This window comes from Scyliorhinus torazame, chromosome 2 (genome assembly GCF_047496885.1).
Source record: "Scyliorhinus torazame isolate Kashiwa2021f chromosome 2, sScyTor2.1, whole genome shotgun sequence".
NCBI classification, from domain to species: domain Eukaryota; kingdom Metazoa; phylum Chordata; class Chondrichthyes; order Carcharhiniformes; family Scyliorhinidae; genus Scyliorhinus; species Scyliorhinus torazame.
The window spans coordinates 40,355,623-40,373,678 of NC_092708.1; positions in this window are offsets into that span (position 1 = coordinate 40,355,623).

An 18,056-nucleotide genomic window follows, 5' to 3' on the forward strand; every position below is an offset into this window, starting at 1 on the left:
GAATCTCCATTTATTGGTACATTCATTTATTTTTCAACAGGACAGGAATATGTGAAAAGAGACTTGAAAATATATGTTGGGTAACATCTGAGGTTCTGTCAGGCTGCAGAATAATGCCACTGCTGTTCATGGTTGATTTAAAATTGGACATTAGCACCGGTTTTATTGGGCAAGGGTATCTAGGATTATAGTGTGCAGACAGGAAAGTGGGTTATGACCACAGCCATTTCAGCCGTGATCTAATTGAATGGTGGAGCAGGGTCCAAGTGCCGAATGGCCTCTCCTCTCATAGAACATAGAACAATACAGCGCAGTACAGGCCCTTCGGCCCACGATGTTGCACCGAAACAAAAGCCATCTAACCTACACTATACCATTATCATCCATATGTTTATCCAATAAACTTTTAAATGCCCTCAATGTTGGCGAGTTCACTACTGTAGCAGGTAGGGCATTCCACGGCCTCACTACTCTTTGCGTAAAGAACCTACCTCTGACCTCTGTCCTATATCTATTACCCCTCAGTTTAAGGCTATGTCCCCTCGTGCTAGCCATTTCCATCCGCGGGAGAAGGCTCTCACTGTCCACCCTATCTAACCCTCTGATCATTTTGTATGCCTCTATTAAGTCTCCTCTTAACCTTCTTCTCTCTAACGAAAACAACCTCAAGTCCATCAGCCTTTCCTCATAAGATTTTCCCTCCATACCAGGCAACATCCTGGTAAATCTCCTCTGCACCCGTTCCAAAGCCTCCACGTCCTTCCTATAATGCGGTGACCAGAACTGTACGCAATACTCCAAATGCGGCCGTACCAGAGTTCTGTACAGCTGCAACATGACCTCCTGACTCCGGAACTCAATCCCTCTACCATTAAAGGCCAACACTCCATAGGCCTTCTTCACCACCCTATCAACCTGGGTGGCAACTTTCAGGGATCTATGTACATGGACACCTAGATCCCTCTGCTCATCCACACTTCCAAGAACTTTTCCATTAGCCAAATATTCCACATTCCTGTTATTCCTTCCAAAGTGAATCACCTCACACTTCTCTACATTAAACTCCATTTGCCACCTCTCAGCCCAGCACTGCAGCTTATCTATATCCCTCTGTAACCTGCTACTTCCTTCCACACTATCGACAACACCACCGACTTTAGTATCGTCTGCAAATTTACTCACCCACCCTTCTGCGCCTTCCTCTAGGTCATTGATAAAAATGACAAACAGCAACGGCCCCAGAACAGATCCTTGTGGTACTCCACTTGTGACAGAACTCCATTCTGAACATTTCCCATCAACCACCACCCTCTGTCTTCTTTCAGCTAGCCAATTTCTGATCCACATCTCTCAATCACCCTCAATCCCCAGCCTCCGTATTTTCTGCAATAGCCTACCGTGGGGAACCTTATCAAACGCTTTGCTGAAATCCATATACACCACATCAACTCTCCTATGTTCTTACGTAGCTGTTACCGTCTCAGGATTGTTTTCGAACATTGATATGCGGTGCTAGAAAAAGTGAAGTGGCAGCAATCACTTCTCATGGGCCCACAGTGGACAGAATGTTCCAGATAGTGGCTGGAATTTTCTGGCCATTCTCGCAGGCGGGATCTTCCGGTGTCGCCGATGGCGAACCCCAACCACAGCTTTCCCAACCATGCTGGGTAGAGGGGGAGGGACACGGCGGTGCAGTGGGTGCATCGAACGGGAACCCTGTTGACAGCAGCCGGATCAGATGACGTCGCTGATACGCTATCAATTACGACCAGACGCGAGTAAAGAGTAATCGAGGCTTTATTACGCAGAGATGTGTTGCCTCCTACAGCTGCTGCCGAAATGGCTGCAGCTCGGTGAGCACACACATTTATACTCCGCTTACTGGGCGGAGCCAGCAGGCAGGGATCTACCCCCGTACCTGTAGTACAGGAGCCTTACCGTATTACATCTCATGTGTGTACTATATACAAACAGTGGTGACTACCACATTCACCCCCTGTTAAAATGGAGTCCAGCGGGGGGGTGGAAAACTATTTACATGTAAGTGAGCATTTTTAAAGTTCTGGAAAAGTTCACAAATTCAGACGGTCGGGGCCTTGATCCTCCGCTGTGAGCGCCGCAGTCCCGGTGGCGATGCAGGCCGCCGGTCGCCGGTAACTCCGGGAGAGTGTAGTCCTCATCTTCATCCCCGGGTGGAACCAATGGGAGGACGGATCGTCCTGGAGCGGGGGTTGTGGTGAGGTGTGCTGTGGGGAGGATGGGTGGCGCCGGGGCAGATGGGGGTGGGGGTGGGGACCCAGCTGGTGCCAGGTCCCTGAGGGAGACTGTGTCCTGGCGGCCGTCGGGGTACGCCACATAGGCGTACTGCGGGTTTGCATGGAGTAGCTGTACCCTCTCGACCAACGGGTCCGCCTTGTGGAGCCGCACGTGTTTGCGGAGGAGAACGGGTCCTGGAGTTGCCAGGCACGTTGGGAGCGAAACCCCAGAGGTGGACTTCCGAGGGAAGGCAAGGAGACGTTCATGGGGGTTTGCATTAGTCGGAGTGCAAAGTAGCGATCGGATGGAGTGGAGGGCGTCGGGGAGGACCTCCTGCCAGCAGGAGACCGGGAGATTTTTAGACCGTAGGGCCAACAGGACGGCCTTCCAGACTGTCCCGTTCTCCCTCTCCACCTGCCCGTTTCCCCGGGGGGTGTAGCTGGTCGTCCTGCTCGAGGCAATGCCCTTGCTTAGCAGGAATTGACGCAGCTCATCACTCATAAAGGAGGATCCCCGGTCGCTGTGGACGTAAGCGTGGAAACCGAACAGAGTGAAGATGCTATTGAGGATCTTGATGACTGTGGCAGACGTCAGATGAGATGGTTAGCAGTTTCAATTTCTCGGGGTGCACATCTCCAAACATCTGTCCTGGTCAACCCACGTCGACGCTACCACCAAGAAAGCACAACAGCGCCTATACTTCCTCAGGAAACGAAGGAAATTCGGCATGTTCACATTAACCCTTACCAACTTTTACAGGTGCACCATAGAAAGCATCCTATCGGGCTGCATCACAGCCTGGTATGGCAACTGCTCGGCCCAGGACCGCAAGAAACTTCAGAGAGTCGTGAACACCGCCCAGTCCATCACATGAACCTGCCTCCCATCCATTGACTCCATCTACACCTCCTGCTGCCTGGGGAAAGCGGGCAGCATAATCAAAGATCCCTCCCCCCCCGGCTTACTCACTCTTCCAACTTCTTCCATCGGGCAGGAGATACAGAAGTCTGAGAACACGCACGAACAGACTCAAAAACAGCTTCTTCCCCGCTGTCACCAGACTCCTAAATGACCCTCTTATGGACTGATTTCATTAACACTACACCCTGTATGCTTCATCCGATGCCAGTGCTTATGTAGTTACATTGTATATGTTGTGTTGCCCTATTATGTATTTTCTTTTATTCCCTTTTCTTTCCATGTATTTAATGATCTGTTGAGCTTCTCGCAGAAAAATACTTTTCACTGTACCTCGGTACACGTGACAATAAACAGAATCTAATCCAATCCAATATCGGGGCATGGAATGGCGAAGGGGAATATGGAGTATTCGTCAACTACGTTAAGGAAATACTTGTTTCGGCCAGAGGAGGGGAGGGGCCCTTTGAAGTCCATGCTGAGGCGTTCAAAGGGACGGGAGGCCTTCACCAGGTGCGCGCGGTCTGGCCGGTAGAAGTGCGGTTTGCACTCTGTGCAGACCTGGCAGTCTTTGGTGACCGCCCTGACTTCCGCAATGGAGTAGGGGAGGTTGCGGGCCTTTATGAAGTGAGAGAACCGGGTGACCCCTGGGTGACAGACACCATCGTGTAGGGCCTGGAGTCGATCCACTTGTGCGCTGGCACATGTACCTCGGGTTAGGGCATCGGGGGCTCGTTGAGCTTACCGGGATGATACAAAATCTCGTAATTGTAGGTGGCAAGCTCGATCCTCCACCTCAAGACTTTATCGTTTTTGATCTTGCCCCGCTGTGTGTTATTGAACATGAAGGCAACCGACCGTTGGTCAGTGAGGAGAGTGAATCTCCTGCTGGCCAGGTAATGCCTCCAATGCCACACAGCTTCAACGAAGGCTTGGGCCTCCTTTTCGACGGAGGAGAGCCGAATTTCAGAGGCATGGAGGGTGTGGGAAAAGACTGCCACGGGTCTGCCTGCCTGGTTAAGGGTGGCGGCTAGAGCGACATCTGATGCATCGCTCTCAACTTGAAACGGGAGGGTCTCGTCAACCGCGTGCTTCGCGGCCTTGGCGATGTCAGCCTTGATACGGTTGAAGGCCTGGTGAGCCTCGGCCATCAGGGGGAAAACTGTGGAGTGAATGAGTGGGCGGGCCTTGTCCGCATAGTATCCACTGGGCATAGTATGAGGAGAACCCCAGGCATCGTTTGAGAACATCGGGGCAGTGGGGGAGGGGGAGTTCCATGAGGGGGCGCATGCGATCGGGGTCGGGCCCTAGAACTCCATTTTGCACCACATAGCCAAGGATGGCTAAGCGGTTGGTGCTGAACACGCACTTCTCCTTGTTATAGGTTAGGTTCAGGAGTTTGGCGGTGTGGAGAAATTTGGAAAGGTTAGCGTCGTGGTCCTGCTGGTCGTGGCTGCAGATGGTGACGTTATCCAGGTACGGGAAAGTGGCCTGCAGTCCGCACCGGTCAACCATTCCGTCCATCTCCCATTGGAAGATCGAGACCCCATTAGTGACACCGAATGGAACCCTAAGGAAGTGGTAAAGGCGGTCGTCTGCCTTGCGGATGGGGAGCTGGTATTAGGCAGATTTCAGGTCCACTGTAGAGAAGACCCGGTACTGTGCAATCTGATTGACCACATCAGATGTGCGTGGGAGGGGGTACGCGTCGAGCTGCGTGTACCGATTGATGGTCTGACTGTAGTCAATGACCATCCTGTGTTTCTCCCCAGTCTTTACAACTACCACTTGGGCTCTCCAGGGACTGTTGCTGGCCTCGATGATGCCTTCCCGCAGTAGCCGCTAAACCTACGACCTGAGGAAGGTCCTGTCCTGGGCACTGTACCGTCTGCTCCTAGTGGCGATGTGTTTGCAATCCAGGGTAAGGTTCGCAAACAGGGAAGGTGAGTCGACCTTAAGGGTCGTTAGGCCGCATGCAGTGCTGAATTTCAGAGTTAGACTTTGGAGGTTGCACTGGAAGTCCAGGCCAAGTAGCAAGGCTGCGAGAGGTTGGGGAGGACGTAGAGCCGGAAGTTGCTTAATAAGCTCTGGACGGTGAGGGTGGCGGTGCAGTACCCCCGGATCTCCACGGAGTGGGATCCGGAGGCCAGGGAGATTTGTTGGATAATGGGGTGTACCGTGAGGGAGCAGTGCCTTACCGTATCGGGGTGGATGAAGCTCTCCATGCTCCCGGAGTCGAGAAGGCAAGGTGTCTTGTGGCCATCGACTTTCACCGTCGTTCTCGCAGTTGCGAGGTTGTGTGGCCGGGACTGGTCGAGCGTGATTGAGGTGAGCTGCGGCTGGTGTTGGTGGGCCCCGGGCTGGTCGGCGGCGGTTGCAGGCAATGAGTGGCCCGATGAAGTGCCCGACGAGGAGGGGTCCTGAGGCGCCATCCAAAATGGCGCTGAAGGTGGCGGCGCCCACGGGGTGCACGTGGTGGGCGGCGTTATAGATGGCGGCACCCACGGGCCGCACAAGGTCTGATGGGGGGAAGATGGCGGTGCCCACGGGCCGCACGTGGGTTGCGGGGGCGAAAATGGTGGCGGCCACAGGCCGCACGTGGTGTAATGGGGGGATGATGGCGGCGCCCACGGGCCACACGAGGTCTAATGAGGGGAAGATGGGGTCACCCACAGGCCGCACGAGGTCTAATGAGGGGAAGATGGCGGCACCCACGGGCCGCACGTGGGTTGCGGGGGTGAAAATGGCGGCGCCCACGGGTCGCACGTGGGGGGTGCAGGAACAATGGAGCTGGTTACAGCGGCGATCGACCGGGCCTGGCACACCGCAGCAAAATGTCCCTTCTTCCCGCAGGCCTTGCAGAGTGCGCTCCGCGCCAGGCAGCGCTGCCGGGGGTGCTTTGTCTGCCCGCAGAAATAGCTCTTGGGGGCCCCCCGGGGCTGGCTGGCTGCTGCGTGGCGCAGGCTTTGGGTTGGCTGGGGGTGGTGGCTGGTGGGGTCCACGATGTCCAGGATGGGGTCGCCGTGGGGTCGGGGGCGTACATTTGTACATTAAGGGAGGCTACCATTAGCGAGGCCGCGAGTTTCTTGATCACAGCGAGGTCGGGCATACCCCCTTCTAAGAGGCGCTAACGTATGTATGCCGACCCTATTCCCATAACAAAACGTCCCTGATTAGGAGTTCGGAATGTTCAACGGCCGAAACTGCCTGGCAATCGCAGTTCATCACCAGGGCGTGCCGGGCACGCCAGAAATCTTCCAATGACTCACCGGGGAGTTATTGCCGCGTGGACAGGCGGTGCCAGGCGTAGAGTTTGTTGATCGGCTGGGTGTAGTTCTCTTTCAGAAGCGCCATGGCCTCAGTGTAGTTGGGCGCGTCCCGGATATGAGGAAAAATATCGGAGCTCAACCATGTGTACTGGATCTGTAGTTTCTGTGCCTCTGCGGGTGGTTCTGTTGCTGATCCGATGTAGGCTTCAAAGCAAGCTGGCCAGTGGTCGAAGGCCGACGTGGCGTTGTCTGCTTGAGGGTGCAGCTGTCAGCAATCTGGCTTGATGCGAAGATCCATCGCTGTAAAATCTCTGCTTAATAAATTGATGTTTTATCAATTACGACGAGTCGAGAGTAGAGAGTAATCAAGGCTTTATTAAGCAGAGATGTGTTGCCTCCTACAGCTGTTGCCGAAATGGCTGCAGCTCGGTGAGCACACACATTTATACTCCGCCTACTGGGCGGAGCCAGCAGGCAGGGATCTACCCCCGTACCTGTAGTACAGGAGCCTTACCGTATTACATCTCATATGTGTACTATATACAAACAGTGGTGACTACCACAGCCGCTACCGGCCAATGGCGGGCCAACGCAGGGGGCGTGGAAACCTCAGCCCGGTGACTTTTCCGTAATTCAGAAAGTAGTTGTAGAGTAGGAAAAGTAATGAAGTATATGACACGCAACGAATGCAGCAAATGAACAGATATTGAGAGGGTGATTTGAATCAGACATTAAGAGGGTGATTTTAAATCATCCCACAAGAGATAAACAGCAGGACACGGAGTTGAAATAACCTTCCAAAGCGTACCATGCCATTCCCACTCAAGTCAAGTTAATGACACCCGTTTTTTTCAGATGTTCCAGGCTGGAAGCCCGCGGTCACCTCATGAATACGTATGTATCGGGTTCCTGCGATGTCAATTGGGCCCTGATGCATTTACAATTTGAAAAGTTGGCAGCTCCGTCCAAGTCGAACCTGCACCATTGGTTTCTGCGAGCTACGAGAAACAATAGTCAGTCGCAAGTTCTCAGATCATAGGGACCTGTGTGCTATTTTGCTTTTTGGATTGCTGAAGAATCTTTGAGCTTGGAGATTGCTTGCTGCCGATTTCCTTCTCATAGCCACCTTGAATAAGCACTCAGAGCTTACTGTGGATGCCTTTTTGTTTCACTGTTTTAGGTGGCGTCTCTGCCACTTCGCTCTTGGTCTGGTGCATGTAGGTTTTTGTCAATCTTCTTCCCCCTGCTGATGAACAGAACATCCTGGTGTGCCCTCAGCTTGATGGTGGAGAATTCCTGAGCGGAATCAGAGAGAGGCTGGGGGTGGGGGTGGGGGGGGGGGGGGGGGCAGCCTGATGGAATTTTCCCGTCAGGCCAGTCTGGTCGCAGTAAATGAGGCCTCTCTCTTTCAGGGAGGCACTCACGCTTTAAGCAAGGCCAGCACAGGCTTGGTGGGATCCCAGCCTGGAAAGTGGGCGAGCTGCCCATTCCTGATGTGACCGGATGGGCAGCCTGCCGAGCAAATCTGGAAGAGCTCCAGGAGGGAGAATAGCCCACGCAGTCCTCGGGCCGGTGAGGTTGAGTGTGTTTGATGCTCGACCTGCCCCTGAGCACCACCGTGCCAGCCCCCCCACTTGTAAGGTTTTCGGGCAATTCGGCCCTTTTGGAGAAACTCAGAGACTGTAAACTGACTTTCCAGCCAAGGGAACAGAACCAGTTTTCCCAGCAGGCTTGGCCCGCTGAGCTGAGTAGGGACATAAGCACATAAATATTTGCAAACACCCCCCTAGGAGCTACAAGGAAGAAGGAGCCAGACAACAAGATAACATCAAAACACAGACAAAGGGGCACGGGAATACACAGGAGGCTTGCATGCAAGCAGGACAATGGGATGGTCATAGCCCCATGCAAATGTAAATGACCTGGCCTCCACCAGAGCAGAATCCAATTAACACCCCATCAACATAGCGAGGTGAGAATAGCAGCCATCTCCGGAGCAGCTGGAAGACACTGAAATTCTCCACAGAAGAGCCTAACCTCGTTAAACTAGAAATCAGACTGTCTGAGTCCAGCATATTGCGCTGGAAAAGCCCCTAGAAAATCAGCTACCGGCAGAAAAACCAAGTTGGAGGCGGACCTGGGGGAGGTACTCCAATCTTGACAGAAGCTACCGGCAGAAACTCACTGGGAGGAGGGGGGCGGAGCCAGCGCCAAATTCAAATCGCGCAGGTCTGAAAAAAACCAAGTTGGAGGCGGACCTGGGGGAGGTACTCCAAGCTTGACAGAAGCTGCCGGCAGAAACTCACTGAAAGAAGGGGGCGGAGCCAGCGCCAAATTCAAATCGCGCAGGTCTGCCTAGCTGGAAGAAGCGGACCTGCAAGGAATACCCAGAAACATACAGCTCTGACCGGCTCAAAGGGGGCGGGACCAGCGGGAACTTTAAAAACCTACCTTTTCAATGCAAAAGGGGCTGGCCGATCACAGAACAAAGCCAGGTGTAACTATATAAAAGGGGCTGTGTTTTCGAGTAGGGCTCTCTTCGTTCTTGGCTCGACCTCTACACCCCTGACTTGACCTCTGCAGCCTGTGACCGTAAGTACCCTGCAGCAGCTTACGAAACTCCCTTGACTTTAATAGTGGTTGAGGCTTTGGGGAAGGGAACTTGTTTTGTGCCTTGTGATATTGCTAAAAACTGTGTAATCATAAGAATTTTCGTTGTGTCCGCTGTATTACTTTTGAATAGACTTAGTTGTATTAGAGCATAAGATTTTATTGTGTTTCTTCTGTTGATGATTTTGACCTGGGTTTTGCAATAAACCTTGATTTGATGATAATTGGAGTCGTTTAAATTCTTCAATCTTTCACCAGCGATCTCTGACCAAGTCATTGTTAAAATACTCCTCACCTTAATTCCGGGTTCAGGAATCGAGGGTCATCTTGAGCGATTCACTCAGGACAGACTGCTGGTTAGGGAATAAACAGCAGTGTCCTATTCTCTCTCTTGGGAAAGCTACTCTAGTGGAGTAGGAACCGGGTGAGTGTTGCACCACCGGCAAGAGAGAGAATCAACTGGGTATTGGTAGGGGTCTGGAGATCTGTGTGATATAAGTCTCAGGCTGTCGGTTAGGAATAAACGGCAGGCTTGAATCAGTGCTCTCTTCAGTGGAAGTGTCCCAGCGCGACATCCCCTGGCCTCTGAAGTTTCAGTGCCAGCTGGAGAGAGACACACACAGATATTCAAACCCCAGATATCGGCCCAGTAGTGGAGTAGCGGAGATGGCACCCTCTACAATGGCGAGTCAGGCAGGAGCCCGGTGGTTTGGAGTATGTGACTTGGCAGAGGGGGTGAGGGAACGAAGCAAAATGGAGGGGAGAATATCCTCGTATTTGTGGCAAAAGGTCAACCTCACCAAACCTTGGGTCTCAGAATTAATCAATGCGGAGCAACCGGTAATGGCAGCGGCTGCATGGACAGAAAGCAAGGCGCACAAAAGGCACTTGGAGAAGGCAGTTTGGCTGGTTTGCCTGTCTCAGCAGGTGGTCAACGCAGAGCAAAGGATCGAAGAGTTAGAGCAGGAGGCCAGCGCAGCGGAACGACTGCGGGGGGAATTGGCAGAAATGAAACAGGAAAGCGAGTCTAACCGGTGTGAGAAGGACTATCTCCACTGCCAGATAGTGGAGGGTAAAGAAAAGGAACGGAGGCTCCAGGAACTCTATGCTCGGAGTACAGAGCAGTGTAGGAAGCTGGAGGGGAAGTTCCGGGACATCCAGGCAGCATACCGAGTGGCTCGCGAGGAAGTAGGGGACTGTGCCCATGGGCCGTGCCAGGCACGAATAACGGAGTTGGAGGAGGCCTTGTCCAGGTTCAGGGGACAGATACACCTGGTAGGTCCAGGGGGGTTCCCTAGGGGCAAGGTGCTCCTCGCAGCGGATGATTCCCCAAAGGCCAAGGGGAATAGACCGCCTCCTGAGGCACCGGGATTGTGTCCGGGCCGGCAGGGGGGGATCGGACTGCACGTTCAGGGGCAAGTCCAAGGGGGGTCGGCAGGGTACCCCCAGCTGGCGGCGTGTCCGCCTGGTTTCGTATGTGGGTCCCCATGGGATGGGGACAGACCGCTGCCTGGGATGCCGGTGATGGGGCCGGGTCAGCAGGTAGGGTTTGGACCGCCCGGTCAGGGGCAGGTCCAAGGGGGGTCAGTGGTGTATCCCCAGATAGCGGCGTCTCCTATATGGGTAGTTAGCCCGGGGACAGGGGGGCTACCCAACGAGGCAGGAGAGCTGGACAGTGGGGAGGAGGAGCAGGAACCCCAGGTAGGGCAGATGTGCCCTGTCAGGCAAAGAAGGTATGGTCCCCCGGCGGGGATGGCAAACAGGGGACCGGTTGAGGGCGACATTATCGTTCCTCATGGGGCATCCGCGCTCAGGGGGATGGTGGCCCACGTTCCCAGACTAACTCCAAAGGGGGATCCGTCGCTGCATTTTATGGAGGTGGAACAGGCTGCCAACATCAATGACTGCGACGAAGGGGAGCAAATAAAGATGCTCCTGATAACCCTAGATGCCCAGCTATGCAGGACAGTGACCTCTGGGAATGGGGGAAGACCTGACACCTGGGCGGCAGCACAGACTGCTGTTCTGGAGGCAATGGGCTTGAATCTGGGGAGCCCTTTCATGAGGGTGGGGGAAACCAAGCAGCAACCAGGGGAATCTCCCACTATGTTCGCAGACAGGCTGTGGACTGTCTATGTGGAGGCGTGTGGGGCTCCCGCGGATAGGCAGAATTTAGATGAGAGAACAGCCCACTGGCTGAAGACCCTCGTAGCTAACTGTCTCCCTCACGTTAGGGCAAAGGCCGAACACTGGTTCGACCCGCAGAGTCCGGACCTTAATGAGGCAGAGGTCCTTAGGAAACTCACCCTTGCATATCGTAATGGGGAGAGGGGTGAGGACAAGCCCCTTAAGGGTAGGGTGCATGAAATCGCGCCAGCAGCCCCTAAGAGAGAGTGGAAGCATGAGGGCACCCGGACCTCCGACGAGAAACCGGTATGCTACGGGTGTGGGAAGGCCGGGCATTTCAAGAGGGAATGTAGAAACCCTAGCAAGCAGGAGAGGGCTCCCGCAGTAGAGAGTCAGACCCCGGCGGTAGGAGCAGCTGCCCCGGGAACCATCGAGATAAGTAAAATTTTAGCCCTTTTACAAGGCTCAGGACAGGTGGCAATGGCAACGGGCCAGGGCCTGCCCGCACCCACACCACAAGAACCCGTATGACTACCCAGGGAGCAGCCTCAGGAAAAAGGGAGCGCAGGGGTAGTTCTAGCCCCAGACCCTGGTCCGGTCCAGGTGCAGGGTCCCATTCTGGAGGCTGCCTCAGGGGCTATTTGCAGTTTAAATCCCTTAAGGTGGGACCCATGCGAACGCCACATCAGTCAATTTAAATTGTTCCACCCCATAAGGACAAAAAGGAGCAAGGTGGGGGGAAGACGGGGGGTGGTAGTGGAGAAACCCCCCGTAGAATTAACGACGGTGGGGGAGGTCCCTGACTCCACGGTCACACAACCGGTGACAGGGTGCTGTCCCGAAGGGGCAGTCCCAAAGAGACCGACAGTGCTGCAAGCACCCAGCCCAGGGACAGGAACGATTCCCAAGCCCTTACCTGTGGGTCAGGTGGCCTGCCTTAGTATAGAGGCTAAGGAGGCGGAGGAAGTGGAGGTATCACCTTGGGTTTGGGAACCAGTCAGGGGACGAAGGAGCAATCGGGTCTCCAAGCCCCCGGTAAGATGGTCCCCATCACACCTCCCTGTCACCCGGTCCCGCAGTAAGGGGGCCCGAGTAGAAGGGAGCGATGAGGGATCACCGAACCCTGTTGGGAAAGGAGAGGCCAGGGGCAGCCCGAACCCCCGGGAGGGGACGGTCTGGCCCGAGCCGTTCGACCAAACAGGTGGACTGCCCCAGTTTAGCGGGGCACAGTTTTAATTTGGCCACCCGGAGACGGGTGGCATTGTATATATCATATTCCTTTTTCTTTCCCCCTGTTAGTTCTAATTAGTGTGTAGTTGTGTGTGAAGTATTTAGGATCGTGGGAACACAGAAGCGCCTGGTGAAAGGGTAAAATGATGAAGCACCAGGCACTAGGACCCTGGGGAGCCGGGCTGTGGACACAGAACCACAGACAGGCTGCGGCAACTTCAAAGCGGGAGCTGCTGCTGCCACTGGATAGAACCCATGCACTTTAAGGTAGGTAGGGCTGTAGAGACAGGCAAGAATGTGTTTTGTTTTTTACAGATGGGGCACCCGACGATGTGGAGTTTGAGGATCTTGGCGATGGAGAGTACCGGGAGAACTCCGCAGAGGCGAGACAGAAGAGTCCTTCGACTGACCGGGTTAGGGTGACTGGGGGCAGGCGGGTGTGTTTAACCTGTGAGGGGGACGTTCCTTTGGGGAGATGGTGGTGGCCCAGGAAGCTGAGGCTGGACATGAGGGATCGGTCCTCGGACTGGGAACGGACTGGACAACACCTACCGGACCATCACGGGGTCACCGGGTAGGATCACCGTTTGCTGGGATAAGTGGTGGGCTTCTGACCAGGGCATTTATTTGTGTTCATGGGGATCTACCAAGGCGTGCCCACAAGGGGCATTAATCACTTTTGTAAGGTGGTGGCAGAACCCAGGGAACGGGATAAATTGACCACAGTGGGGAGGGATGTGTAACGCCCAGGGAAGGGATGACTGTAGAAGCTACCGAACTGCTGGTTCAGGTAAAGCGACCCCTGCCCACAGCCCAACCGATCGACCCTCACAACTGTCCGATCACCACCGGGGGGGGCCTGAGAATGGTTTAGTGTTTGCCCCACAAAGGAAATGTTGTACAGGGGGTACATTGTGCTGTCGCCTCAGTTGGACTAAACCTCTCAGCTGCAGGTATCGACGATGGAGAGTAAATGAAGAGCCCTCATCGGGAAGAAGCGAAGTGCAGCCAAGAAAGGAGGATCCTTGGTGAAATAAACAGATGCAATTGTAAATAGTTGTATGGATTCGCGGGTTACAGGGACCCTTACGTTTGGGGTTCCGGTGAAATGTGTACTTGATTGTGATATATGTACAGGGACCCTTACGTTTGGGGTTCCGGTGAAATGTGTATATGTTACTGTCTGCTTGAATTAAGTATGGTCTTGTCTTTCCCTTTCATTAAAATCAGGGGTAGCCTAGATTAAGGGAACTGTCTTGGGACTTGTAGTTTCGCATGTTGTTGGGGGGGGGGACCTACGGTCCACACAAAGGGAAACAATTGCCCTTCACCTGTGTCGATACGATCCAAGCAGGTAGGGACGTATCGAAGGGGCATCTGTAAGGTTTTCGGGCAATTCGGCCCTTTTGGAGAAACTCAGAGACTGTAAACTGACTTTCCAGCCAAGGGAACAGAACCAGTTTTCCCAGCAGGCTTGGCCCGCTGAGCTGAGTAGGGACATAAGCACATAAATATTTGCAAACACCCCCCTAGGAGCTACAAGGAAGAAGGAGCCAGACAACAAGATAACATCAAAACACAGACAAAGGGGCACGGGAATACACAGGAGGCTTGCATGCAAGCAGGACAATGGGATGGTCATAGCCCCATGCAAATGTAAATGACCTGGCCTCCACCAGAGCAGAATCCAATTAACACCCCATCAACATAGCGAGGTGAGAATAGCAGCCATCTCCGGAGCAGCTGGAAGACACTGAAATTCTCCACAGAAGAGCCTAACCTCGTTAAACTAGAAATCAGACTGTCTGAGTCCAGCATATTGCGCTGGAAAAGCCCCTAGAAAATCAGCTACCGGCAGAAAAACCAAGTTGGAGGCGGACCTGGGGGAGGTACTCCAATCTTGACAGAAGCTACCGGCAGAAACTCACTGGGAGGAGGGGGGCGGAGCCAGCGCCAAATTCAAATCGCGCAGGTCTGAAAAAAACCAAGTTGGAGGCGGACCTGGGGGAGGTACTCCAAGCTTGACAGAAGCTGCCGGCAGAAACTCACTGAAAGAAGGGGGCGGAGCCAGCGCCAAATTCAAACCGCGCAGGTCTGCCTAGCTGGAAGAAGCGGACCTGCAAGGAATACCCAGAAACATACAGCTCTGACCGGCTCAAAGGGGGCGGGACCAGCGGGAACTTTAAAAACCTACCTTTTCAATGCAAAAGGGGCTGGCCGATCACAGAACAAAGCCAGGTATAACTATATAAAAGGGGCTGTGTTTTCGAGTAGGGCTCTCTTCGTTCTTGGCTCGACCTCTACACCCCTGACTTGACCTCTGCAGCCTGTGACCGTAAGTACCCTGCAGCAGCTTACGAAACTCCCTTGACTTTAATAGTGGTTGAGGCTTTGGGGAAGGGAACTTGTTTTGTGCCTTGTGATATTGCTAAAAACTGTGTAATCATAAGAATTTTCGTTGTGTCCGCTGTATTACTTTTGAATAGACTTAGTTGTATTAGAGCATAAGATTTTATTGTGTTTCTTCTGTTGATGATTTTGACCTGGGTTTTGCAATAAACCTTGATTTGATGATAATTGGAGTCGTTTAAATTCTTCAATCTTTCACCAGCGATCTCTGACCAAGTCATTGTTAAAATACTCCTCACCTTAATTCCGGGTTCAGGAATCGAGGGTCATCTTGAGCGATTCACTCAGGACAGACTGCTGGTTAGGGAATAAACAGCAGTGTCCTATTCTCTCTCTTGGGAAAGCTACTCTAGTGGAGTAGGAACCGGGTGAGTGTTGCACCACCGGCAAGAGAGAGAATCAACTGGGTATTGGTAGGGGTCTGGAGATCTGTGTGATATAAGTCTCAGGCTGTCGGTTAGGAATAAACGGCAGGCTTGAATCAGTGCTCTCTTCAGTGGAAGTGTCCCAGCGCGACATCCCCTGGCCTCTGAAGTTTCAGTGCCAGCTGGAGAGAGACACACACAGATATTCAAACCCCAGATATCGGCCCAGTAGTGGAGTAGCGGAGATGGCACCCTCTACACACTCCTGCCCAGTCTGCCCAAAACATGCTCCGCGTTAAAATCCTCCCCAAAGATATTCTGAGAACAGACAGATGCTTTGAGCAATAATAAGTCTGTTTTTCAGCCCGTCCTTAAAAAAAACATGAGGTGCAATTCTTGGAGATAAAAATAAGTTACATTTTAGAATTCCAACTAAGATTGCCATGCAAGTAAATATCTTTTGCAGTTGGAGTTCACATTTACACAACGTGATGATGACAAATGGATAAACAGTAAAAGCCAAATGACTCATCAGTCCCACTCTAATGTTCGACTTACACATCCCTTGGTATTAGTAAATGATCGCAAAAGTGGCCTCGCAGGTGAAGAATTTTGTGCGGAATTTAATGTACAGAATTGAATGTTATAGGGAATTGGCTATTGCAGTTGAGGGAAATACAACTTCAATTAAAACTGGTTAGGCCATTGATTTGCAGTTTAGTATGTTTAAGTTAAACTGAGGCCCAAGGTTCTGATTTTGTTTTTGTTTCTGGTCATTTTAAATCTTCTTGGGGTATTGTTAAAGGATTTCGTTCCCCTCAGATTGAGATTTTTACAACAGTGACATTCCAATTATTATTTAATCGCGCGCCTGAACTGACTGTCGATGTAACAAAGGGCTAGATTCTCTGTCCCAGATTTCTGTTTCACCCCGCCAGCGGGATGCTCCGTTTCGCCGGCTGGTCAATGGGGTTTCCCATTGTGGGGCAGCCCCACGCCGTCGGGAAATCCCCGGGCTGCCGGCAAAGCGGAGCATCCCACCGGCGGAGAATCCAGCCCAAAGATTGCCTGTCAGATATCAAATGAAACAGTGCAAAAGATTGTGGTGATATAAGTAGAAGCGATGACACCCATTGCCAGTTTCAGCTGGAGTTGCCAGAGGTTTACATATGAAGCAATCAGTTTCTCATACTAATACCAAGCGGTAAATCTTCCAGTCCTCCCACCCTAGAATCGCCACGGGCGGGACCGAAAATTTGGCGGTACATTTAAAGGTCCCCTGACCTCTGGTGGGAAATTCGGGTCTCAAGGTGGGCGCGACTGGAAAATCCCACCGTTAAAAAATGGCTTAATTTCTGGCAATACCGTTCCATCAGACCATTAGACATAGGAGCAGAATTAGGCCACTTGGCCCATCGAGTCTGCTCTTCCATTCAATCTCGGCTGATATTTTCTCATCCCCATTCTCCTGCCTTCTCCCCATAACCCCTGATCCCCTTATAAATCATGAACCTATCTACCTCTGTGTGGTAGTCACCACTGTTTGTGTATAGTACACATATGAGGGGCAAAATTCTCCGGTATCGGCGCGATGTCCGCCGACTGGCGCCCAAAACGGCGCAAATCAGTCGGGCATCGCGCCGCCCCAAAGGTACGGAATGCTCCGCATCTTGGGGGGCCGAGCCCCAACCTTAAGGGGCTAGGCCCGAGCCGGATGAATTTCCGCCCCGCCAGTTGGCGGAAAAGGCCTTTGGTGCCCCACCAGCTGGCGCGGAAATGACACCTCCGGGCGGCGCATGCGCGGGAGCGTTAGCGGCCGCTGACGGCATTCCCGCGCATGTGCAGTGGAGGGAGTCTCTTCTGCCTCCGCCATGGTGGAGACTGTGGCGAAGGCAGAAGGGAAAGAGTGCCCCCACGGCACAGGCCGCCCGCGGATCGGTGAGCCCGATCGCGGGCCAGGCCACCGTGGGGACACCCCCCGGGGCCAGATCACCCCAGGACCCTGGAGCCCGCCCGCGCCGCCTTGTCCCGCCGGTAAGGTAGGTGGTTTAATCTACGCTGGCGGGACAGGCATTTTAGCAGCGGGACTTCAGTCCATCCAGACCCGAGAATCGCGGGAGGTGGCCCGCCAACCGGCGCGGCGCGATTCTCGCCCCCGCCGAATATCCGGTGCCGGAGAATTCGGCAACCGGCGGGGGCGGGATTCACGCCAGCCCCCGGCGATTCTCCGACCCGGCGGGTGGTCAGAGAATCTCGCCCGAGATGTAATACGGTAAGGCTCCTGAATTACAGGTACAGGGGTAGATCCCTGCCTGCTGGCTCCGCCCAGTAAGCGGAGTATAAATGTGTGTGCTCATCGAGCTACAGCCATTTTGGCAGCATCTGCAGGAGGCAACACATCTGTGCGTAATAAAGCCTTGATTACTCTCTACTCTCGTCTCGTCGTAATTGATAGTGCATCAATTTATTACGCAGAGATTTTACAGCGATGGACCTTCACATCAAGCCAGATCGCCTGCAGCTGCACCCTTAAGCAGACAACGCCACGTCGGCCTTCGACCACTGGCTAGCTTGCTTTGAAGCCTACATCGGATCAGCAACAGAACCACCCTCAAGAGGAACAAAAACGACAGATCCAGTACACATGGTTGAGGTTCGATATTTTTCCTCTTATCCGGGACCCGCCCAACTACACTGAGGCCATAGTTCTTCTGAAAGAGAACGACACCGGGCCGATCAACAAACACTACGCCAGGCACCGCCTGTTCACGCGGCAACAACTCCCCGGTGAGTCATTGGAAGATTTCTGGCGTGCCCGGCACGCCCTGGCGATGAACTGCCCATTGGGTGCCACCATCTTCCCCCCATCAGA